We start from the raw sequence: 26,359 nt of genomic DNA on the forward strand, positions 1-26,359 counted from the left end.
CCTCCACTTACTTAACTGTGTAAATTATTTTAGCACTTGAAAGAATTCCATGTATAGAAAAAACAAGACCCAGCCATACCACTCTTGGGCATATACCCAAGGAATGATCAATCATGCCACAAAGATACATGCTCAACTATGTTCATAGCAGCACTATTTGTAATAGCCAAAACCTGGAAATAACCTAGATGCCTGTCAACTGAAGAATGGATTAAGAAAATGTGGTACATATACACAATGGAGTACTACTCAGCAGAGAAAAACAATGACAGCATGAAATTGGCAGGTAAATAGAAGGAACCAGAAAAAAATCATCCTGAGTGAGGTAACTCAAACCCAGAAGGACAAGCTTGGTATGTACTCACTCATAAGTGGATTCTAGATATAAAGCAAAAACAATCAGACTGCAACCCACAGTACCAGGGAGGCTATATCGCAGGGGGGACCCTAGGATCACTGTGGCTTATAATAAGTTTTGGTTTTACTCAATTACTGGGCAAGCCTCAATAAAATATTTCACAATTAGGAAAAAAAAGAAAAACATTATCATATTAGTAAATAGAAATGCTGAAGAGGCATTAAAAATGTCAATCTTTTACACTCCTAGAGGTACTCATTTGTAATAAATTAATAGAGAATGTATCAGCTCAGATGTTCACTAATGTGTATTTATATGAAAACACAGATGTTATGCCAATCTAGAAATTATTTTTTTAAAGCACAAATTAAGTGAAGGAGAAGGAGGATCGAACATGTTCCTAAATACTGAATCCAGTAAGGAAGGGTAGAAGCAGCACCATCAGGATCCATTCTAAATCCTCTTAAAGTATCATTTCCACAATCATTTTGGAGTCTTTGCAGTCTCACAAAATAGAATGGAATAATCGATAAGAAGAACCAGAGTTAATCTGTGGCTATCTTGGCAAGGTATATAGTCAAAAAGCATGATTAGTACATGTCAAAGCATCAGTTTCATTATAAATGTTGGGATTTGCAGTGCTAAGGTAAATGGACAGTCTATCATCTCTAGAGACATCCCATTCCATCATCTATTTAGTCATTCAACTGCTTTTCAAGCCAATGAAGACTATCTACCAAACATTAGTCAAAATATTAGAACTGAGAAATTCATGAAATAAAAAAAAGAACTTTATGTTTTGAAGCTTACAATCAAAATAGGGAAGACAAATAATACAAAATATGCCAATTCTATTACATGCTGCATGGTATTGAATAATGTTGGGAAAACTAGTGTCAAGAATAACTTTGCATGTTGGAGACCAGCAGAGGCTGTGCCGCTGTGATTTATTAGCAAGTAGTTCCTGTATACTGAGGAAGAAGTGTGGTAAGTTACATAAGATGAAATGAATTGTACAGTGAAGCTGATCCAGAAATCTGGGAAGTGGGTTTGCCCAAACTGCTGAGCACCAGGGCTCCTTGGTATTCCTGTTGGAAGGTAAGAGGGAAAACAGGTCCTAGCCTACCTTCAGAGCAAATAATGATGTGTATCTCTGTCCAGGTCAAATTAACATGAAGGGTTGGCCATGCTTAGAGGAATGTGTCTGTTTAAGTCAATTCTTGATGTGAATGAGCTGCTGCAAAGGGTAAACATTTGCCAAACGTGTCAAACTGAGTAGGATAGCTACTGGAAAGGCATTTTTAGTATTCTGATAGCACATTAAAGAAAATCTGAGTAGTTTTGTTGTTTGTTCAAGGGAGAACATAGTTACTATATACCTCACTCTTGCCATAAATGCACTATGTAGCCCAGTCTGTTTTAAAATTATAACCCTACTTTCTTGGCCTCATCAATCCCAGCATACAGGTGTGAATCAAAACGCCCAGCTCTTCTTTAGCATTTAATTAAGAGTTTGTTCTTTTCCTATATGATTATAAAGAACAAAACCACAGGAGGCTGAGAACTGCCTCACAACAGCAGCCACATGTATTTTCACATCACATTGCATCTGTATGCAGGCACAAATTTACCTTGCTATTACCTTGAAATTATAACTGTGATCAGCCTCTTAGGTATTTCACTCTTTAATCTGTTAACCACTTGGAGATAATGTCACACCTTAGTCAAAAATGAGCATTAGAAAAAGCATTTACCAAAAAAAATACTTGTAAGTTGTGAAGAAATGATCCTCACATATGGTTAGTAATATAAATTAGCACAATCAGTTTGAGGAACAGTAATGTGGTTCTTTGAGAGACTGAAAAGAGTCTCAATTATCTTCATCTTGAGTTTATTTTAAAACATAGTATTTGTACCTCAGAGAATGCTGAACTATCATGCTTGTTGCAGCACTAAGAGCTTAGTTAGTAAATCAGTCTATATAGCTGTGTCCATGTGTATATATATATATATATACATACATATATATACATATATATATGTATATATATATTAGAGATGTGGTGAGAGAACTTAATCGTTCACTCATAAAAACAATGTTACCCTGTTTTCCTTTGAAAAGGTGGAACTATATGACATCATGAAGAGTAATACATGTCAGTCACAGAAATACAAACACTACAATTCCTTCTTATGTGGAAGTTATTAAGTGTAGATTAGAATTATAATAGTGTATACTAGAGCTTTGGATAGAGAAGGCTAGAGAGCAGGACGCTAAACAATTGGAATCCACACACAATTAAATAAAAAGCAATCCATTCTACTGTTTTACAGTGCAGAAAACTATAAAACAGTATCTTAATTTCAAAGCCATCTGCCCTGCAGTACACTGCACTCCATTCCAATATATTTTATATATTTTTAAATTATGTATTATGATATAATTTAATGTCTTGAATTTTTAAACGTAATTTATTTTTTGAGTTTGTCATCCTAATAAATATTTCAGAAGTTTTTAACATTTCCAAAACATCAAAATACAGCTCGCGATGCACATTTTCAGACTGAGTATCAAATCTCTCAAATACTTTACAAATTAGAAAGTTCTCTTTTCAATGGGATAATAGAAGGAAAAAATCATCTGTAGTTTAACATCTCTAAATCATAGAAAAATCCAAACTGGCTGTCAAGTTTCTTTCTTACTTTAAGAACTGTGGAAATAATGATTAATTTCATCTTGAATATCACACTGAAGAATTCATTTCATACATTGAAGTGACTTTTATTTGTTCTGCACTAACTTATTTAGTTTTGTCTCTCTTTTTGCAATTCTCTTTCAAAAGGAGAGATAAATAATTTAAAACAGTCAAGAGGACAGGGAAAAAGAATGTTAATTTCTCCTTAACTGATGAATGAATTAAAAAAAATGTGGCACATGCTTGAGATTGGGATATCCTTTAGCCACATACAAAAATTAGATTGTTTCAAGATGACAGGGAAAGAGTGGAGATTCTCAGATGAAGTGAAATAAGCCAAATTCAGAACAGCTAGTGCGAGATAATCTTATTCATATATATCATGAAAGAGTTGATTTCAGACTACTTCAAGTGATTACTGGAAACTGTGAGGAGGAAGAACAGGAATGTGTGGGCAAGAGGTTGATATGTGGATACCAAGAAACACGAAAACAGTAGCAAATGTCTTATTATACTGTACAATAGCATGGCCATGAAGAACAACATGCTGCACATTTCAAAATCTAGTAGGAAGTATTTAGTAAATGTCTCCATACATCTGATCTGAATTAAACATTATACATTATACAAAGTATCTTTGTATTTAAACATTGCATAAAGGATTATTAGCATTTAGCAATTTATGGTTTTGTAATTTATGAACATAATTTAAAAACAAGTGTATTTAGAAAAGAAATATAGCTCAATCATTTTAATTCAAGTATTGCTTAGCAATAATAATTTTTTTTATCAATACTCAGATATTTATGCCTGTATAATTTTACAGTTGAGTTTATTTATTTATTTGGTAAAAACATATAAGAATTTGACATTTGAGCAGATGCCTATTTGTTTCAAATTTGAACAAATATCACAATGTTGGAAGTTCAAGATTTCATTACTTTCTTATTTAAGTATGAGATTATTTGTTAAATGTTTTTATTTATTCTAGGACGATTTTGATTTCCATCCAAGAGTGTTCCTGGATGTCTTTTGTTTGTCTTATTTGTGCTCAATAATTTTGCTTCTAGGTAGAATGATTGAAGACTTTTTTTTCTAAAATCCTCAAATCCTCAATTTCTACTTACCCTATGGTATTACGCATGAAAAAAGTGTCAAGGTTGAGCTATGCTCCCTGCTTTGCAAACCATAAAAAATGATGTGTAGAAAGATGAAGTACATTAGCTAATGTTACACCAACCTAGAAATAGTTTCCTAAGTTCATGAATATTTTTATGTGCCCAGTAAGTTGGCCTTGACACACATTTCCTAAATAAACAAAGTGGATTTGCCTTGAGTTTCATTAAAATCAATGAAATTATTGCAAAGAAGTGAATGCTTACAGACATTAAGATATGACATGTACTTTTAGTGGCAAAAAGTGTTTTATGACATATTCATGCTTTTAGATATTTGAATGTCTGTTCCCTGCAACTTGTAAAGGGAATAGATATCATAAGTGTGTGTGTATGTGTGCGTGAGAGAGAGAGAGAGAAAGAGAAAGATAGAGAGACAGAGACAGAGACAGAGAGACAGAGATGACAGAGACGACAGAGACAGAGACAGAGAGCTAGATAGAGAGAAAAAGATTATTTTATTTCATGTGGGAACCAAGGTTTTGTTGTGAGAGTGTGAATTAAACCTCACACATGATGTTAGGGTAGATCTAGTGTGATTGTTCAGTTTTATTATAATGAGTCATAAATCATTTTCTACACAAGTATCAATCAGTGTTAACAATTGATCAACCATTCCTGAACATTTGAGTGACCCAAAAAATATACAGGCTACATTTAATTCAGGCAATTAGATAATAACCCATAGTCAGTAATGAAAAGTGATCTATTTGTCAGAGTTCCAATTAAGACTATTCTTTGTAATAGCTATTATTAATATTAGTTGTAATAACATTAATAGTATCAAAACTCAAAGTTAAATTTAAAGTCAATACTATAAGAAATTCAAATAAATTATAAAGGTAAGTATGTTATTGTACATTATGCTATTCTAATTCTTCAAATTGCAAGTTATTTCCATTTATATGAATTTTAATTGTAGGAATAATTAATCACATGGACAAATATGAACAATCATATTTTTTGCATTTTATATTTTTTGAGAAATTAATAAATATTTTAGTGTATCTGGAAAATAAAATCAAGCATGGGTATTTTGGCAAATTTTAAGTATTTTTCTTTATTGAGGTTAAAGAAAAATTCAGCAAAGTAAAATATTTTTTTCTTCAAATTTACAAATACTTTAAAATTAATCACCTTATTATATTTAATATACTGTGCAGTATCACATGTGTTTAATTTGAGTTCATGCCTATTTTATACATTCTATATACATTTCCTAAGATTATACATTAAAAATTTTAAAGTATAGTAATTATGAAACTTTTCTAGTAATAAAGAAAGACAAATATGATCAGTGCTTTGCTCAACTAACATCAGAGATGCTTCCTCTTGAAGGAGAAAGAACCAAATACAGACACCCACAGCCAGACATTACACGGGGTTTTATCTTATACTCTATTTGCTATTATCCAACAGCGACGAGGTAGGAGAGGCCTGCCACAGGTGTGCCGCTGCAGAGCTTTGGACGAAAATAGAAGATTGGACTTGGAGAAATGGAAAGAGGGTGAGGTTCTGCTCTCAGCCTGCTGCTTCTCTGGCAGAGGTGGCCTGTGTGTTCCCAGGAAGTGCCTGCAGGAGTGGGAACCAGGACTAATTAATGCTGGCAGGGGAATTAGGAGCAGGTCTGTGCTATCCTCCAGAGATGTGGGTGGAAGGGAAGAGAGACTGCAGCGGGTGCTCTGTTCAGAGCTGAGGATGAGACCAGGGGATGTCATCTAGAAGAATGGGAGAGGGGAACATCTATCTGCGGTTAGCTTAGCTGCTTCCTCGACTGTAATCTGACTGTTTCCTAAAGAGACACAGAAAGGAAGCGAATCTGGATGTGAGGAGAGGTGGAAAGGACCTGGGAGGAGAAGGGGAAGGGAAATTCATAATCATAATCACGTTATTGTATGTGAGAAAAAAATCCATTTTTTAATTAAAAATAGAAATGTATTCATGAAAACTATTTTGTAGTTAGAAAAACTAAGAAATATGGTATGTACACTCACTTCTCATTTATGACAATATTGCAAATAATTTAATAAAAATATATTAACAACCAATCTATCATTTAAATTGTCTCAGGCACTTATATATTAGCAAGTTATAAGCTCTTCTCACCAATCAAATGTAGTAAAAGAACATCAAGAAAGCACACTTTTGGAATAAGTAGTCTGCGTATAGAAAGGAAGATCACTCAAACAATGAATAAAGCCAGATTGTTAAAAGTCATATATGACCATCATTTCTACTTCATAAGTTATTTAGAGAAAAACAGATGTTTGTGACTATTCTTAACCTGAAGTTCTTCACGTTACAAGTCATTACTGAGACAGAAAAATTAAGTAGTAAACTATTTAAAGAATGAATCTAATGTGGAAAATATTTGGTTAAATCATCATTATTGCTTTGTGCATAATCCATGTAGTCATGAGTGTCAGAGCAATGGTGCTGAGGTGTAAAGAAGTTTGGTTTTGGTCACTGGCAGGAAGTTCTCACTAAGTTCTTCACCAAGCCATTTCAACTAAGCTGTAACCCACTGCCTCTGTCACAAGCTAAGCCAATTCTACAGAGTCCAATAAGACAACAGGCACATTGTGGAGTCTCAGCCGACACTCACACTAACGAGTGGAGCAATAAGTGTTCATTATTTAAAGTGTTCAGTTTTCAGTGAGATATGTCTTCTTCCCTTGAGTCAGGCTCACATGTAGAGCAGGATGTAGTCACAGAAGGCATTGAACTCCCAAACCCTCTGCTGCCATGTTTTGAGTACAGAGATAACTGGTGTGAGCAATCACCCTTTGCTGAATGACATGTTTCACAGTGTTGTTTTGACAAAATCTGACAAAAACTGAAACAACAGATAAAATGTCATGAAAGTTCAATGTGATTATAAAGTCCTTCCAGAAAGCTGAAAAATGCATCTAATATATAAATGTGACTCTTTGGATGAAATTACCGTTTCACCAGGAGACTCTTGCCAATGTATCTAATAGACTCTGGTTTTATTTTCATCAAAAATTCTCTAGCAAAATGTTAGTAATGAGAGCTTCATTTGGAAAGTCATGACAAGATGACAAAATGGGCTCTAAAAGGAGCTGGGGACTTCATAAACACAAATGAGAAAATGAGAATAAGGGTAAGGTTAAAATTGTGTCCAACCAAATGCAAGTTGTTACCAGTAAAAAGCAGCAGAAAAAAAAGCAGAAAAAGTTCAAACCCCAAAGCTACCATAAAATAATCCATTATGACAGAGGTAAAAATCAAAGACTGGGTAAGACGATTCAGGTGTTTTCAGTAGGCAAATTATACTTCAGAACATTTTTAACCAAAAGTATCTGTAGTCATGATAAAAGACAGCGAGAGAAAAAAAGAACTGGAGAGGACAGGAGAGGAGGAGGCATTATCTCAAAATGTGTAAGTGTTGTTTCAATACACGAACTACAGACTATGAAGAAACCTTAATAAATTCCACTCATTTGTATGCTAGTTAAAAATATAACATTTTGAAGAGTGATTTTGAGCAGAGGCATTCCTCATTAGGGAAGAGCCCTGCACTCAGATGCTTTGTTTCATCTCATGGTCAGGCACAAGTTATTTTCCTAAGAGTTACTGGCCACGGAGTCCCCAGAGGCATCCAAAGTAAAGCCATGTATTGCTGCTGCTCCTTGTTGCCCATCACAAGTAGATAAAATGATGTATTGCTGAATGCGCCACACATTTTGGTAGCAAGGCAATGAGAAATCGTTCTTAAACTGGCCGGTAAATTCTTCCTGCTGTCTATATGTCGTAATGCTAGAAGGTGCTGTGCTGGATCCTGAGTGAGAAAGGACACCAGTAGTCTCGTTTAGCAATAAACCCTGCATGCAACGATGCCAACCCAGTGGCAATGTACACACTGATACATTAGTCACAGTACTGTTTACAAGGATAAATACCACTCTTTGCATTGGATTTGGGACATATTGCACAGAAATTAATCCATGTCTGCTACCTTAAGACTATTGAAAATCTATGTGAAGTCATAGGCTCTAGGGGAGAATTGATTGATGTTTTTCTAAATAATTCTATCAAAAAAAAAAAAACCTAGCATGGAGTGGGAGGGGCTTCTGAGGAGCCAGGCCTAGCTGGGGAGCTGTTGGAAGTTGATGGATCCTGGCAAAGGTAGAGTCACATTTCCTTAGGAGTTGTTTCACTGCTAGGTTGCCTGTGTCCCAGTGAATGACCCCACACCCATGTATATAAGGGCAGCACTAACTGTACTCAGTGGAGTGCAGTCATTCACTCAATCATTCATTCTTTAAAAAGCATAACTAGGGGCTGAAACAATAGCTCAGCTGCTAAGACCACTGACTGCCCTCTTCCAGAGGACCCAAGTTCAACCCCCACACCCACATGGCACCTAACAACTGCCTGTAATCTGACACACTTACAAAGACATACATGTATCCAAAACACCAATGCACGTTAAATTAAAATAAATAAATAAATAATTTTAAAAACAGCATAACTAGAGGAAATGCCACCAGTAGAAATATGTGATAGAGATCCTTAGGATAGGAGGGATCACTGAGTATAATTGAAATTATTGTATACACATGTAAAATTTTCTCATTTTTTATTTGTGATTTTTATTTTTTTCTATTTTACATACTAAGGACAGATCCTTATTTTTTTTTTTAAAAAAAGTATGAGATCAAAAGCTTCTTGGTACTACCAAACTCAGACTTAAATCCACTATTGAAAAAAAATATCAACTTCTAAACCTTCACAGCATCTACACAAAGTGAAGTCATTTGTTCAGGGCTCATGAAATGCTGTGAACAACTTATTTTTATAAGGCTTAACTTCTTTCCACTCATAAATACTAAGATATTATTGGTTCAGTTCTTCTCTTTTTTTGTTCCTATGTTATTATTATTATTCTAATTACAGTTCTCTGGACCAAAAGAGCAATATAAGCATGAGGACATGGAATTTCAGCTTATATCTGTGATGCTGAAAGTTTACAAATATTAGGAAGGTGTACAGGCAAAGTGTACTTTGAAGAAACATGTTGGACTGTATATAAAAGTAATTCTTCTTTAATAACATTTTACTTATGTTGTTCCTCAGTAAAAATTTGTTTTCCTAGCAGAATGCTTTTCCACATAACTGAATAACACTGAAATTGGCTAAATAACTGTATGTGGAAAGGATGGGAACGGCAGGAGTCAAGTTTGGGCATGGCATTTATGTCCCACTGACCTGTCACTGAAAGGAGGTGGGGAGCGTTGCATGTAGTTTACTCCCTTTAAACAGAAAACTTGAGTATTTCCCTAATGGATATCCTTTCTTCAGGGAACTAGATCCAAGCTTAGCTGAACCTAGCTAAATCACAGTCGGAAGCGCAGCTTCTCCAAGGGAAGTGGAGACAGCAAGAAGCAAAAGTAGATGCTTCCAACCCAAACCACTTGGATTTACAGTGGTTTGTTACATAGAAGTCTGGTGCCGATTGATGATTTGAGATTATAGTGGTTTTTTGTTTTCTCTATGTGGTACAATATATTTAAGGATAAACCTGAATACGCCTCAGTTTAATTTTATTCAGTATTGTTTCTGTTGTGCCTGTTTGTCATTAGTCAGGAATAAGCAGGCTGAATTTACAGGAAAAATGTCTCCCTTAAATATACACTACCACATAAAATGTATTATTGTAATAATTTTAGGCTATTAGCTCATTTTTTATTCTAAATAATATTAGAAATAATAAGAAAATGGCAAAGAAGTTTACAACTTTATCAAGATTGCATAAAAATTGAAAACACGAGTGTATGGAAATAGTACAGTTATCTTCCTTAACATGAACCTATTTATTATATAGAACTATGGAAGCCACAAGTGAACATAGCATTGTAACAGACAAAGTCTATGATATAAGTAATTTTAGAATTGTGTTGTAATGTACTTTTGGAAAGATTAAGTACTATTCTTACTTCCACCTTTTAAAAATTAGCTATGCCAGGCAGTAGTGGCACATGCCTTTAATCCCAGTATGTAGGAGGCAGAGCCAGGAGGATCTCTGTGAGTTCGAGGCCCGCCTGGTTTACAGAGCGAGATCCAGGACAGGCACCAAAACTACACGGAGAAACACTGTCTCAAAAAATAACAAATAAAAATAAAATAAAAATTAGCTACATGAAATTATGTTTTATTTATTGCAGAAACAAAGACTAATTAAATTTATGAAAGGAGCCTTATCAGGAAACTCTTTCCACTTGAAGCCTATAAAAATTTCAATGGCTGCACTTATATTACTTATCTAAAATAACAGGTAAAATCTCTCTCTTCCCCCCTTTGTCATGCGCATATGCGTGTGTGTGTGTGTGTGTGTGTGTGTGTGTGTGTGTGTGTGTGCACAAACATACAAAAGTGCCACGGACACCAGAAGTTGGTATCAAATCCCTGGGTCCAGGGTTACAGTCAGTATTGACCTGCACAACAGGAGTTCTTGGAAAACAAACTTCAGCTTTCTGTAAAGAGCAGCAAGAGCTCTTCTCTCCTGAGCACCTCCAGTCCTTATATATGGGTGTGTATGTGGAAGTGGAAGCACATAAGACCAGAAAATTACAAAGGACCCATGAGAGATGTCTATGTATGTATTCAGGCTTTAAGGAAAAGGGTGTAATAGGATATGCATGATATAAAATTAAAAAAGAAAAAAAAAACACTGGAAGTGGAAGATTTTAAGAAGTGATTGGGTAGGGAAAGGTCGAAGGAGGGAAAGGATCAATTGAAATAACATTATTAATATATCATAATTATATTTGTAACTCTACAAAATAATTGTAAAAACTCATACTTATGCAATGTAGTCAGTGTATCCCTTATATATGGTCTATTATTTTCTTTTTTATTTCTTTTATTACACTTTCTTATTATGTATACATATACAATATGATGTATTTAGGTATAGTCTAGGAGGTGAAAACTAGAGAAAACACATATTTATATTTCTAATATGGGATTAATGTGATTATACACAGTTTCAACTACTTTGCTCAAAATGATCTAGATAAATTTTTCACTGAAGGAAATGAATATTCACATGACCTTTTGTTTACTCGTTCCTTTGTTGTTAAATGCCTGCATTGGCTCCATAACTCAGTTCTTGTAGATAGTGCAGCATAAATATGATGAGCCACAATCTCTGTGATATGTTGTCTTGAAAACATTACTCTAAACACAAAGGAGTGGGTGCCTAACTTATTGGTAGATCTAGGTTATTTTTGAAGAAGGCCTTTACTGAGTTCCACCTTTGTTAAGTTACTCTGGAGTTCATTTTAAAATTAGTTTATATTCTTAGTTGCAGTTGATAAAATTTACCCTTTATCCACTTAATTCGTATTATTGGCCTTTCTTTCATTTTTTTAATTAAAATATTTCCCAGAAGCTGTGTAGCCTACTCTTGGATCAGTAATGGCTACCTGTCCAATGGGTTTCCTTGGGGCAAGACACCTGTGGAAAGGGACTCTCACTTGGCAAGGACCAGTAGTGCATGGAACAGTGTAGGGAATTTGCAAAATTCATACAGCTTGTGGGCTCTTTTTCTTCTCATTATATTGGCAACTCTTTTGGTGGTTTTTACTTTTACATTGTCAGTCACACAGGCAACAGCTGTAATTTTCCCTGGAAATGCTGCTCTTTTTAAAATATTTTCCCCTAAGATTCAGCAGGGGGTTAATGCTTCTCAAATCTCTTATTTGGAGTTAGTAACTCCTAATACTAGGAACTTTTCTGACTCAATAGAGATAGTTAGATACATATGAAAAAATGACACTTGGAATATTAAGCATATCACAGTTCTGGAGAGTAAGGCATACATACACAGAATAGGAGAGAAAGCCTCGGGATTACACACAGTGCCAACTGTTGAGAGAAAGTTCCCTGGACACCAAGCATATAGAATCAGTGCTCGAATATAATATTATCCAATGGAGAAAATGGAACATATAATATGGGATGGAAAGATCCATCTTTACCATACAAAAGAACTTATATTGGTGAAAGAAGTGTGGTATAATGAGATGAGAAAAGATTGCCTTTTCAAAGTCTGCCTTTTACAGAGAGATTGAGACATGGGACCCTCTTGTAGAAAAGGGAACTATATAAAAGCATATCTTGCAGACATGAAAGAATTGTCTGTGTTTGGATATTGTTGTCCTTAAAGCACTGTACCCATGTCTATTACATTGTAACTGTGTAACCACAGTAGCCGCCAGCTGACGTTAAGTGCTACAGAGCAGGATGTGTCAGCTGGATATTTAGTTAAGCCCGTCTAGAATAAGGTTATGCAGGGAGTGGGAAGGTGTATTTGGGGAAGCATAAAGGGGGAAAATGGCGGCTTCAATAACGATCATTATGTATTACTTAAATTGTAATGTATTTCTTAAAGTCAAAAATAGAAGCCAATAATAAAGCTGTTCATGCAACCCCAGATGGCTCCAGCTATTCAGGGGCCACTTGAGTGCAATCCACTTGGTAGTCAGAAGTTTTCCTTATGCTTACACCCATTTCTTACCTCAGGACCTGAAGCTGAGCTGAGGCTGGACCCTGGCAAATACACTTTTTTCCTTTCCATAAAGTATATTCTGATTATGATTTACCTTTCCTCAACTCATCCCAGATCCGCCCATTATCCCACTCACCCAACTCCATGTCCTTTTCTTGTCTCTCTTTCAAACAAGCAATCAAATAAATGAACCATACATTTTTTTAAAAAAATATAAAAACATAAGAAACCTTTGATTTGTCAAAATTAATTGTCATTTTAACTGAGGTTAAATGGAATCTCTTTGTAATTTAGGTTTTCATTTTCTGGGGATTAGTAAAGCTGTACATTTTACAGTATGTTTATCTGCCATGTCTGCTTAATCTTTTGAGAAATGCTTGTTCATTTTACCACCATAGTTAATAATTCGGTTGGCATCTCTTGTTTAGGATTTTCAGTTGTTTTTTCTATTCAATACATAAATCTGTTATATTAAGGATTTTCCTCAATTCTGTAGGTTTTTCTCTTTGCTCCATTTCATCTCTTTTTGCAAGAGGTTTTTTGGTTTCTAAATCCCATTTGTTAATTATTGACATAGTGTCCCAAATGGAGTCTTATTCAGAAAGTATTTACCTTTGCTTTTTTCTTTGTGTTCACCTAACAGGTTCAGAATTCTGGTTCTTTCCCTAAGGATTTCAATACATTTGGAACCAAGTGACTAATAATTTCTTTCTTCTATACTATTCATTTTTCTGGCACCCTTTCCTGACGTGGTTGTATTGTTGTCTCATGTATGATATTGGCTCCTGTCAAATATCCATTTTCTATATCATAGCTACCAAAGTGCCCTCTAAATTGGGAATGAAATATGTTGCAGGTGGAGAAATCCAAAGAAAGCATGAATCTTAGAGCATTTTGTTATCCAACAGCATCTCAAAGAGACATTTATTCAACCTGAAATTAGAGACTATCATCAAGAAAACTTTCGTTTCCTGAAATCCCATCTGGAGTGAGTCCTCATGGACTTGAGGTTTTTGCTTTGTTGGATGTTTTTGGTTTGGTTTGGTTTGGCTTTTCTGACTAGGCTCACTCATTTCTCTCCACACTTCTTCCTCCTCTTCCTCTTGATAATTGCTACTTTACTTCTTTTTTCTTATACCCAAAACTTTCAACCCATCAGTGTCTGGTTAAAGTGAATTCTGACTATCTCTTGTATCTTTGATGTTCTAAATGTATGCCTTTTGAGACATAATTCATAAATTATGTATATAATAGATTCCCACACTTTTAAATAAATATGGTATATGTCTGTAAAATATTCTTTTAACTGAAAATTGTGTAGTATCTCTTTTCTCTCTTTAGAGAAGGCAAATTGATCTTAATTGGTAAGTATAACCAATGACTAAGTCTACAATATTATATCTGGTTACTGTAGTAGATAGCATAGAATATTTGATTGATACGGCTGTGTGCTCTAATACAGAGGAAAGATTCCAGTATATGCTGATTGCCTTTATTAAGAGTGTATATAACTCACCAAAAATATGCATAGTTTAACTGCAACCATATATTTCAAAGTAGTGATCAAAGCTTCTAAAAGTTTGTGGTGATATTTTATTTGTGCTCTAATAAATAAAAGTTATCTGGGGATCAGAGGACAGAGCCAGCCACTAAATTAGACATGGAGGCCAGACAGTGGTGGCACACACACCATTAATTTTATCACTCAGGAGGCAGAGATCAGTCTGGATCTCTGGGAGTTCAAGGCCACACTGGGAACAGAGCCAGGCATGGTGGCATACACCTTTAATCCCAGCACCTGAAATGGCGTGTCTTTGCTTAGGAAGGACACATGCCTTTAATCCCAGGAAGTTATGGCAGGAAGCAGAAATGTATATAAGGCATGAGGACCAGGAACTAGAGGCTTCTAAGCAATTCAACTGAGACCCTCAGGGGTGAAGACTCAGAGGCTTTCAGTCTGAGGATTCCTAGATACAGGATCAGCTGAAGAATTGGCTGGGTGAGATTGGCTGTGGCTTGTTCTGTTTTTCTAATCTTTCAGCTTTCACCCTAATACCTAGCTCTGTTTTTTGTTTCTTTCTTTGTTTGTTTGTTTGTTTTTGTTTTATATTAAGGAGATCCTTAGAAATTCATGTTGCAAAGTTTGTGACAGATTTAATGTTTTCAAGGAGGCAAGAACCAAACTGATCCTTTGTCATGGAGGACTAAGGACTAGAAGGTAAAACTTGAGTAATCAAGCAAAAACATGTAAGTTTATGAATAATTATGGGGTACAATGAACTACAGAATAATTACATATTCACTAGAAAGTGAAAACAAGAGGAAATATAGAGGCAAACTCTTAGTCACAATTCTTGGTGTTTCTGACTTATTTTGGGAAAAGAATATTTAAAATAAACTAAAAGGACAAAATTGGCTTAGAGCATTGTTAGTCCATGACTAACAGTAGTGAGTGATTACAGAACCTGATCATGAGGTAAGGATCTGAAGTAGGATGGAGGACAAGATCACTGCCATAGAGTGGGTTAGTAGGACTAACCTGTGAAGCTAAGTATTTGTATGTGTCATCTACCAGGATGCTGAACTCACCAATAAGGAGGACCAGAGGTGAATTGATGGGAGGGACCACTGTCAAAGAGTGGATCAAGACCTAAACCTTAAGGGCTATGGGAAGTATGACCTATCACTTAGGTTGAATAAAGCAATCCAGTTATGTGGTATACACTCATTTGTATGTTCCTGGACACAATAGGTAAGGAAGATAAAGTGAGTTGTAAGTAACTTGCAAAACGTTTTTGTAATTAAGCATACTTTTATATATCTGGATATTTATAGAAAACAGATTTTTCTTTATCATATATAGTCACTATTATTTATAAATATTTGGAATTTATAAAGGACAAGTGAAACATTGTTACTCTTTTTAAAAAGATGTTTGTAGCTTCATGGGCATTTGTCTAAATTTTGTATTTTATTATATTAATTTATGTAGTTACATTTTCAGTTCTATGCTGCTTTCATAACTATGGTTCTGTAGCATAACTTGAAATGATATTATGGCATATTAGGCAAGATAATACACCTAGCACTAGTTTTTATTCAGTATTGCTAAGGCTATGTGCGAGGTGTAATATTTTGCCTAATATGCCTAACATGATTCCATATGAATTTTAAGATTTTTAAAAATTATTGTGATAAGTGAAATTAGAATTTTGATGAGGCATGCTTTAACTATGTAGATTTGCTTTTTGTGGTATGGAATTTTCACAATAATAATCACTCCAATCCATGGTCATAGGAGATGCTTCTATCTAATGTCTTCTTCAGTTTCTTAACTTGGTATTTTAAATTTTTCATTGTAGCAGTCGTTCACCTCATTTGTTCAGTTTATTTCAGTGTGTATTTCTTACTTACTTCAGTGATCTAAGAAATGAACCATTTATTTTATTTGCTGCTCCAGTGTAAAGTCCTCATGGTAAATAAGTCCTGGTAGAAGGAGTATGAGGCAGCTCTTTATATCACATCCATAATCAAGATGCAAAGAACAAGAGTTCTCCTTCTCTCTGTGTCCATATTTTACTTTACATTCCATCCATGGTGGGACATGGTAGCATGCAGGAAGACATAGTACTGGAGAAGTAGCTGAGAGTCCTATATTTTGTATGCAGTAGGAAGTGAACTAAGACACTACACAATATTTTGAGCATATATGAGGCCTCAAAACTTCATTACGCTCTCTAAAGCAAGGCTTGGTAAGACTTGATAAGTTCAACAAGGAGACTCATCAAAACCCAGGAAATAAACAACTAAAATGTCTCAGGAAGTCCCTGAAATTTACCACATACAAAGTCCCTCCTTCTAAAAGGTTATGTAAGTAGTAACAACTTTTAAGGAAACACATACTAGCTGAGCTGTCTGAAGGAGGCTCAGGACAGTTAAGTTTCCTGAGAGAAACAGTCTCCCACCTGATGACCTACTTGTATGCCATGCAGTCAGCTGCAGAGTTTCAGAGTTCATGAGCCATCGTTCATGGTGGGGTAGACCTTTTATAATACAATTACCTGTGAGTTATCCCTGTTCCTATATATGAACCCTCATCCATATTCCTTTAAATAACTCCAATTGGTTCATGAAGTTGTACTTTACTGGTATCTTACTTTGCTTTGTCACTGTTTCTGTATCTGAAGTGAATAGTTGTTCATTCATGTATCCTTGGGAACAGTGTCACACAACACATATTAATACATAAATTATATTTTATAAGTTATCATTTTAATTAAAAAATATGTGTACATTAATTATATTTGCATGTTTCTTCTTTCTTCTAATAGAAACCAGTTTCTTGGGAGACTATTTGCTCTCAAATAGAGCTGTTTAAACATCAATTCCTGCCTTATTTATTTCAATGCCAATATGGAGATCACAAAAAAAATGTAAAAAGAAGCTTGTGATGCAGCTTACTTGGAAGAGTACAGGGTTTAATTCTAGCCCCTCCTAACAAAACAGTGGTACAGCCAGGTAATTATAGTAATCAGGAAGAAGTATCAGGATCAGAAGTTCAGGGTCATCCTCAGGAAAGTATGATGAGCTTGAGGCCATCCTGTCTTACATGAGACCCGGACTCTGTCAAAAAGAAAAAAAAAGAGAGAATAAAATAGAATTTCCACGTTTTCTTTTTCTTTTTTTTTTTTTTTTTTTTTTTTTTTTTTTTTTTTTTTTTTTTTTTTTTTTTTTTTTTTTGGTTTTTTTCGAGACAGGGTTTCTCTGTGTAGCTTTGCGCCTTTCCTGGAACTCACTCGGTAGTCCAGGCTGGCCTCGAACTCCAATGATCCACCTGGCTCTGCCTCCCGAGTGCTGGGGTTAAAGGCGTGTGCCACCACCGCCTGGCAAATTTCCACGTTTTCAAAATACCAAAACCTCAATTGAATTTATTAATTGATTCTCCTAGAAAAAGAAGCCTCTTCCATTTTTTCTGAGACACTAATTATTGCTTATGGTACAGTTTGGTTGTACTCAATTATCTCCCATGACATGGGCAGAGACGCAGCAAGGAGGGATTCAAGTTTAGAAAACACACAGTGTATTACTGTCTCTTTTTATATAAATGCTGGAAATATCATTGTCAGAGTCAAAAACTCATATCTGAAGAATATTAAACTAGTACAAGTGTGAGCTGAGCCAATTTCAACATCTTTATAAATGTATCCTTCGTATTCTTACATTGTCTTCTATAATTGATACTACAATTAGACTGCACCCCATATGTGAATATTTCTTTTTAAAGATATACTTAGGAACTATATTAGGCACTAACATTATTGTCATCACAAAGGCAACATTCATTTTTTAAATTATTTGCCAAAAAGTAGATTTATATTGAGATAGGAAAATAATGACAGTAAAAGCTCCTAAGCCATTTTAAAAGAAAGAGTAAAATACTCTACCTAAAGGTTTTATTCTACCACATACTAAATATTTCGGAGAGGGAAATGGCTTGCAGTGATTTCCTTTGTCATAAACTGTGGTGATGAAAACAGCATCAGTACTTTGCATATTGTCTTCCCCCATATTTATTTAAATGACATCAACTTGATGTAATGTAAAATAACAACTGGAGAATAAACAGAAAATTGAGCAGAATGTTGAATTCTATAAAACAGTGCTTCTCAACCTTCACAATGCTGTGACCCTTTAATACAGTTCCTCATGCTGTGGCAACCCCAACCAAAAAAAATATTTTCGTTGTTACTTCATATTGTAATTTTGTTACTGTTATGAATGTCTATATTTTCTGATGGCCTTAGATGACTGCTGTGAAAGGGTGGTTTCACCCCCAAAGGGGTCATGAGCCACAGGTTGAAAGACACAGCTATAACGTCGTGAACATTAAAAAGTATATCAGGGAGTGAATCTAAACCGTATTTGCCAATAAGTGAATTTTCATAGTTTTTTTTTAATTTTTTTTATTTTTCTTGTGCATGTGTGTGTGTGTGTGTATGTGTGTGTGTGTGTGTGTGTGTGTGTGTGTGTGTGTGAAAACTAGCCCACTAGAGCATGTGGCTCTGGAAGGCCTTCCCCTCCTCTCCCATTCCCTCTCCCTTGCCAAAAACCATTAGATCACATTCCTAAAGTTACCCATCAAGGTCTATTCCCTTATTTGAATATTTCCTCCTCCTGAGGCTGACAACCAAAATACAGCTATAGAAATATTGAGGTTCAGCAATCAAAAGCCTTGTTTGGCTCACCTAATGATTGTTCTCAATTAAAACCAAACACCTCATCATAATTTGGGGTTTCTCCCTTTTCCTTTATATATCACCATTTGTCTGTGTTCCGTGTCTGTCTCCTCTCTACCCAGAGGCAATCCTTTGTTCCTCTGAAACAAACACCCTTCCCATGTCCCCTTCTTCTCCCTTGTCTCCCGTCTCTTTTACCACCGCGTTCTAGCCATTCTAACAGAGACCTCCCCTGCTTTTTTTCTTAAAAACTAAACCTGCAAGATCGTTTCCTGTTGTTTTCTGCCCCAGTCAGAAAGCAGTCACTAACTTCGCTTTCTAGCTTCATAAAAACGGGATCTCTCTGTGAAAACAGATGTTTGGATGAAGTTTGTGCCGAATCTGGGGGTCCAGGAGGGAGCCGCTGCTGTGCGTGGGTCCTCTTCAGTGTGTGAGATTTGTGTATGTGCATTTTCCTGCCTGCAGAAGCCAGAAGAGGGTGTCCAATATCCTGGACATCAAGTTACAGGCTGTCGAAAGGATGTTAAGCCAGGGGATTAGGCTCTAACTCGTCTTTTAGGACTCTTAAGCACAGAACTGTGTCTCAAAGGCCCTGAGACACAGTTTTCATATTTTCCCTGTTCCCTCCTTAGTAATATGGGTTAATCTTGGTGTCGATATAAATGGGCAAGTTTGAAAATCGATGAAATAACAATAACAATAACAACAACAACAACAACAATAATAATATCTGACAACTGTTAACTTTAAGTTGTACTTATAGCGAGCACAAGTGCTCTAGGTAGCACTCCCATACTCCAGTTTGGGTCAAACAACACATAACTCTGGCCAAAGTCAATACTTTTTTTTTTTTCTTTTTCTTTTTTCTTGAGTGTTTGTTTGTTTGCTTTTTTTTTTTTTTTCAAGACAGGGTTTCTCTGTGTAGCTTGGCACCTTTCCTGGAATTCACTCTGTAGCCCAGGTTGGCCTCAAACTCACAGAGATCTGCCTGCCTCTGCCTCCCGAATGCTGGGATTAAAGGCGTGCGCCACCACTGCTCATTTTTTGTTTTGTTTTGTTTTTCAAAACAGGGTTTCTCTATGTAGCTTTGGTGCCTGTCCTGGCTCTATAGACCAGGAGGGCCTCGAACTCACAGAGATCTGCCTGGCTCTGCCTCCCGAGTGCTTGGATTAAAGGTGTGCGCCACCACCACTGGGCTCCAAATTCAATTCTTAAACCTCATGTTGTGATGCTGAATAATGTCACAATTTTGTTATGGTCAAAATCTATTTCAAAAGAGAATACTTTCAAGGGAAATATATACATAACATAGGGGGGATGGGTGTTAAAGGGAAAATATTTAGTAGGAATTAATAAATTAAGAGATAATTTGATTATGAACATACTTCACAGAAATTATAAGATTGCAACAGGAACTGAAATAGACTTAAAATAAATAAAAATTTGTCCAAATCACTTTTAAAATTGATTTTCACCATAAATTTAAGTGTGCTAAAATTTATTTCCAGTATTTTTCACCTGTATTAACTTACTTTGTTAATAGTTGAGATGCAAACACACCAGGGTATGAATATGCCATAATGCTCACAAAAAAATTCAGAAGACTGCTTCGAAGTGATTTCTCTTTCCTTCCAGCATGTGGGCTCTGGACACTGAAATCAGATACTTGGGTCTCAGAGTAAGGGCTTTACCAGTGATTGGCACAGTGGCCTTTATATGTAATATTTTTATATAAAACTTTATAATATGCATATATAAAAACTTGATCTCAAGACTAATTCTTCTAGAGACTAGTTTTGAATTGCAAACATATATAATTTGAATTAATTACTAATTGTAATAACTACCCAGCAATATTATGGGATGTTATAAATCTAATCCATAATTATAACTGTCACATGGTCACTCAACTTCGTACATTTTGTGTGCTTATACACCTAAGTGTACTTCAGTATTACAAAAAATAACTTTCAGTTAATACTGTTTATGAACTGATATCAAGGAATACTTTACTAATGAATTTTGTATACTTGGTTTTAGTAAATTTTAATGTGTATTGTGTCTACCCAATTTTAATGTGTATTTTTATAATCTATGGGATAAATAAGTGTTTTTTTCATAAAAACATACAATTTAAATTTGTGTTTATGTGGCATTTTAAGCAAAAAAAAAACCACATCCAGAAATTCTAATTATTTATAAATATGAATAATAAAAAAGCCAGTAAGTTGTTTTGGCTATAAGTCTTTTGATCAAAATTGCATGTGTATTATTTTAGGCATCTGCATTTATTTTTGTAACTTTTACATCCATGAATGTGTTTAGCTGTCCATTTTGAATTTAAATGTGGAAGTTAAATGTTAAGTACTTCATCAGAGCAGCAGATGGGAGGAATTTCCCAACAGGAATACCAAGATCCTGAGTAAGCTCTTTGTTACATAATATCAATATATTTTCCCTTATATTCCTAAAATTAGCTGAAATATGATGGATGTAGGATGAAAATCTGCATGAGAGGCTCACAATGTTACTACTCAAACTTGATAAAGAGTCTCTACTATTTAAAAAAATAAATGATAAAAGATACTTGCTAGAAACATAATGAAAACAAATCTGTACATTATTGAAAATGGCCTACTTACACTTTTTGCCCAAACTAATAGAAATTGAGTTTATTCATACCACTGAGTAGAAATAATCCAATAACATGAAAATGAAATTGTGTGATTCTAATAGGACACTTGCAATAGACATAAAAGTATAAAATATTCAAGGAAAGGCAATTATGATCTTATTCCATTACGGATTCTTAAGTCTCTGGGGCTCCATTATATATGCACTGATTTTACTTGCTAATTTTATTTTCAAACTTCTAAAACCTCATTTTGAACTTCAAAATCACATTAGATAGACATCTTAGCATACTTTAACCCCCCCAAGTGGCTAGACTTTGGAAGTCTTAGAGACTCCGTAATCGGAAAAGCAATTTTACCATAGTTCAATTTGATTATGTTCTCGAATATTTATAAACTTTTAATTGCATTCTAACCATGAACTCAGATATGGTTATTTCTCAAAGCTCTTGCTATATTTCCACCATTATACTGTGGTAGCATCATCTTGTGAGTATAGATATCTAAATTTTTCCTATGTTTTAAGTCACATTCATTTCAGCTTAATATGCATTATATTTCACTTTTTATTGTAATATACTATTGCTCATGTTATTATTTCTTACTTTTTTTAACCATGCTCAACAAATATCATTTAGTCATTCACTGTAATATTTTTAGGCTCATTAATTCTATTTTTATTATTTATATTAAAATATTCTTCAAACATTGTCATCTTTCCTATTGAAACTGGCTTATAGTAAATCTTATTTATTAGCTATATTTAAGTATTCTATTTTCCTATCTGAAAAATTTTGCAGTATGTTTTTTTCTGACTTTGGCTTCTCTTTAGGAAAGACTTCCTTTTAGGAAGTCAGTAGAGGAGCATAAACATGTGTGATACATATTTATAGATGTATTATATAATATATAGATGTATGAAAAAACATGCTCATCGGTATGAAATATACAAAAAATACCAAAATTTGTTACAAATTACATTTTTATTATGAAAATAAACTTGAATAATCTCGATAAGCATCAACAGACATTGTTCTCCCAGAAGGCGTGATCTTTATTATTATTTTTTTTATTTCTAGATAATTCATTCACTGGAATCTTAGGAGATGAACTGAGCTGTAGAATGTAAGATGTTTGCAACTGTTTACTTCCCTGTGCTCTTCCGCTGTGTCTGCTTTCAGAGTACCCTGAAATGAGCTTCCTCCGGCTCAGGCTCCTGCTACCGTGATGTTTGCACCTCAAGACTAATGAAACAGAAAATGCAAGGCTAAATAAGTCTTTCTTCTTTCAGATGTTTTTCTCTTGGGTGCTTGTCATTATAATGAAAGAAATGACTGATATATTATCATTTCTTCTACTACAGAGTTCAGCCCTAGAATTGTGATTCTGGGGAAACTTTGAAGAACATGTTGTATGGGGCTGACTTAGTTTGGGTGTCAGGGTCAATACAAAGTGAGGGCTATAGTCAGAAATGTGGCCTACAGGGCACAGATAGTCAGAACAGATCCAAGGCAGGCCAAGTTAGTTAAACGACTGTGATTCCTGACAAGTTCACTAGAGTTCATGAGCATCAAGAGGGGAGTCAAGTATAAATCTTGCAATAAAAGAACTGCATCTGTGCTTAGAGGTCTATCTCAGATCTAAAGAAGAATGAATAAGATGTCCTTACATCGAGAAAGCCTGGTGTGGGGCATCGTGACACATCTAGGAATCAATAGAGTGTGGATGGCCTCTATTACGAGTATCAGAGAATTGCAAAATGAAAGAGAATGCAGAATCATATGTATTTACACGCATGTGACATGCCAGTATGTATTAAAAGAAATTCATGAGATGAAAAATTATATGATCTCCTATTGGAATAACTTGAGTGGTATAAGTAATAAGTAATATTAATTGATAATATTTTTTAATTGATTTCATATTCTGTCCTAATTATACACTCAGGATTCTATGCCATAAGTGATTAAGCAACTTAAAGATCTTGAAGTATATTGTAAACTAATTGCATTAAAGAAACACCATTTGTGTTAAATGTTACTGTATTATTAATAAGCTTTTTAAAAAATCCTACTCATATTTTAATATTAATTAACCAAGTTGAAGATTATTAAATATAGATGGTTAGTCAGTAATAATTTTTAGTATAAAACCACTGCATTGTTTAAAAAAACCTAGTTAACTTAGAAAATGCAGTTAAATTAGTTGTAAAATTAATGTAATTATCCACTAGAAAACAATAAGTTTTAGAGAAGTAAGTCACAATAGATTACAGCAAATTCTGTAAGAAAACAAACAACTTTATGTAAATGAACAGTGTAAGATATTTTGAAAAGCCAGAAAAAGAAGTTTTTAGTTTGCACACACATCATTGTTTTACACACCCACAAACTCATATATTTTAGTAACACTGATAATTGATAGATATTAGATAAAACAGAAACAATTCTGTATGTCACTCTCATTCTTGAGTAGAAAATGAGAGACTGTAAGATTTCTATGCACATCACATTCAAATTTTATCCTGAAAGAGCTAATGAAAATGTTATATGTTGTAGAAATTAATTTATGGATGCTTCTGAAGCCCAAAAAGCTCTAAATTAACCTTGCTTGAAGGAGAACTCAATGTTCTAATTCATTAAGGCTTCCAGCTGTGCCCAAGTAGAGTGTAGGAGACAATCTTCTTCTGGGTGAAGACTCCCAGTGCAAAACTCTTTAGAGTTCTTTTATTATTTTTATTTGATTTCTCAAAGGAAAGAAATTTCTTTACACCTGACCAATGATATTCAGTAATTTCCAGCAATAATTCTTTATTAATCTATGAAATAATTTATTATACATGAACTCTAGGAAATAGCCTGAAACCTTGGCATTGTATTTTACAGATTTTTATAATATTAATATTTTATCATAGAACATTTTTGTGTGAAGAATGTCATCACTGAAAAGATAAAAATGTTTTCCCACTATTGAAACAGTGGTTACACCTTTTCTAGTAGGTCAATATTGTAACATGCAGGGTCCAGTTCTTGATAAGATCATTGTGTCGTCCACCTACCAAAGCACCTGTATTTATCGCACCTCCAAGCACAGTGAAAGCTTGTTTCACAGGAAGAATGCCATGCCTGATACTAGAAACACTGTCAAATCCTAGTAAGTCATAGAGGACAAGTAGAAATCCTACTGATATTTTTTAAAGGATCATGTTGACAAACTATTTTCTAAAAATTACTGTATGTATCCCTAGATATCATCTGTTCTCAAATTTAGTGAATGAAGATTCTTACTATGCTCAACAGTGGTTAATCCGGAGACATAATTGTTCAAAGTCTTGAAAACAAATGACTATTCATGCTTGCCTATAAATAGAAAGTCTGTATCACCTGCTGTGGGATGTTCTGTATGTCCTGTGGGAGCCCTTCTTGGGTTCTTTGTGGCGTTACCCAGCAGGTCCACATAGAGGATGATTAGGACCATGGGCCTGAGTGCAGGTGTCTGAGATGGTCTGCACTTGGCTGTGCTGGGGGATGGTCTGTATGTCAAGTTGTTCTGATTGATCAATAAATAAAACCTGATCGGCTGTGGCTAGGCAGGAAGGATAGGCGGGACTAACAGCGAGGAGAAATAAAAGGACAGGAAGGCAGAAGGTCTGACTGCAGCCGCCGCCATGACCAGCAACATGTGAAGATGCCGGTAAGCCACCAGCCACGTGGCAAGGTATAGATTTATGGAAATGGACTAATTTAAGCTATAAGCACAGTTAGCAAGAAGCCTGCCACGGGCATACAGTTTGTAAGCAATATAAGTCTCTGTGTTTACTTGGTTGGGTCTGAGCGGCTGTGGGACTGGCGGGTGACAAAGATTTGTCCCTGTGGGCAAGGCGGAAAACTCTAGCAACAATCACCCCCTTTGCTAATCATAGAACATGAGGAGGCAAATGAAACATAAGAGCAGACAAAATTGAGGATATTCACAATGGTATGACCTAATAATTAATGCATTTCTCCATGCTCATTACAGAAGTAACTAAGTGCAATAGATGATAATTAATACAAATGTAACAACTGCTTAAAATACAGAGAAGAACACACTATAGAAAGGGCAGTCCAAAATGAAATGTCAATATAACATACTATTCTAATCATAAAAGAGTTTAGTGATCATCATAGAACAATATAAAAACCAAAAGTGGTGGATGGCTAGAAGGAAAAAAACTTATTCTGGACACAGAATGGCAGCTATGCAAATGAACTCATCTCAGCTATGACAGCACTCCAAATACCTGTATAAACTCAAGCCAAACCACTCCCAATATGAACATAGGAAGAGAGTTCAATGTCCCAGCAAGGATTTATTGCCAATTAATAACCTCTGGGAATGGAGGAATTCAATTTCCAAAAATATATCCTCGGGTAGTCATCTATGCTCCGGTATAATGCAAGACCACATAGCATACATGGGCAGCACAAATTGAACTTAGTGGTGTTAAAACAACAACAACAATAACAACAACATAAAACAATCCAAAGACAAAACAAAGAACAAAGAAAAGACACAAAGAAAGAAAAGAAAAGAAGCCATAAATTGGGGTTGACATGAAAGACAATGAGTCACAAAAGCTTTGGGGAAAGGGTTAATGTGATCCGAACACCCTGCACAAAATTCTCAAAGAAATAATAAGCATACCTTATTTCATTTTATATCTGCTTAGCACCTGTTACAGAT

The 26,359-nt window shown here is 34.9% G+C and overlaps 1 long non-coding RNA gene across 1 annotated transcript in view; it reads right to left on the reverse strand.

The window, feature by feature from the left end:
• LOC143267464 (uncharacterized) overlaps nucleotides 1-26,359 on the reverse strand; it is a 178,432-nt gene that overhangs the window by 23,338 nt on the left and 128,735 nt on the right. The window contains exon 3 of the long non-coding RNA XR_013042603.1: nucleotides 17,227-17,388. This is a non-coding gene — a long non-coding RNA (uncharacterized LOC143267464). The remainder of the gene's footprint in view (nucleotides 1-17,226; nucleotides 17,389-26,359) is intronic.

Source organism: Peromyscus maniculatus, chromosome 9 (assembly GCF_049852395.1).
Source record: "Peromyscus maniculatus bairdii isolate BWxNUB_F1_BW_parent chromosome 9, HU_Pman_BW_mat_3.1, whole genome shotgun sequence".
Lineage (NCBI taxonomy): Eukaryota > Metazoa > Chordata > Mammalia > Rodentia > Cricetidae > Peromyscus > Peromyscus maniculatus.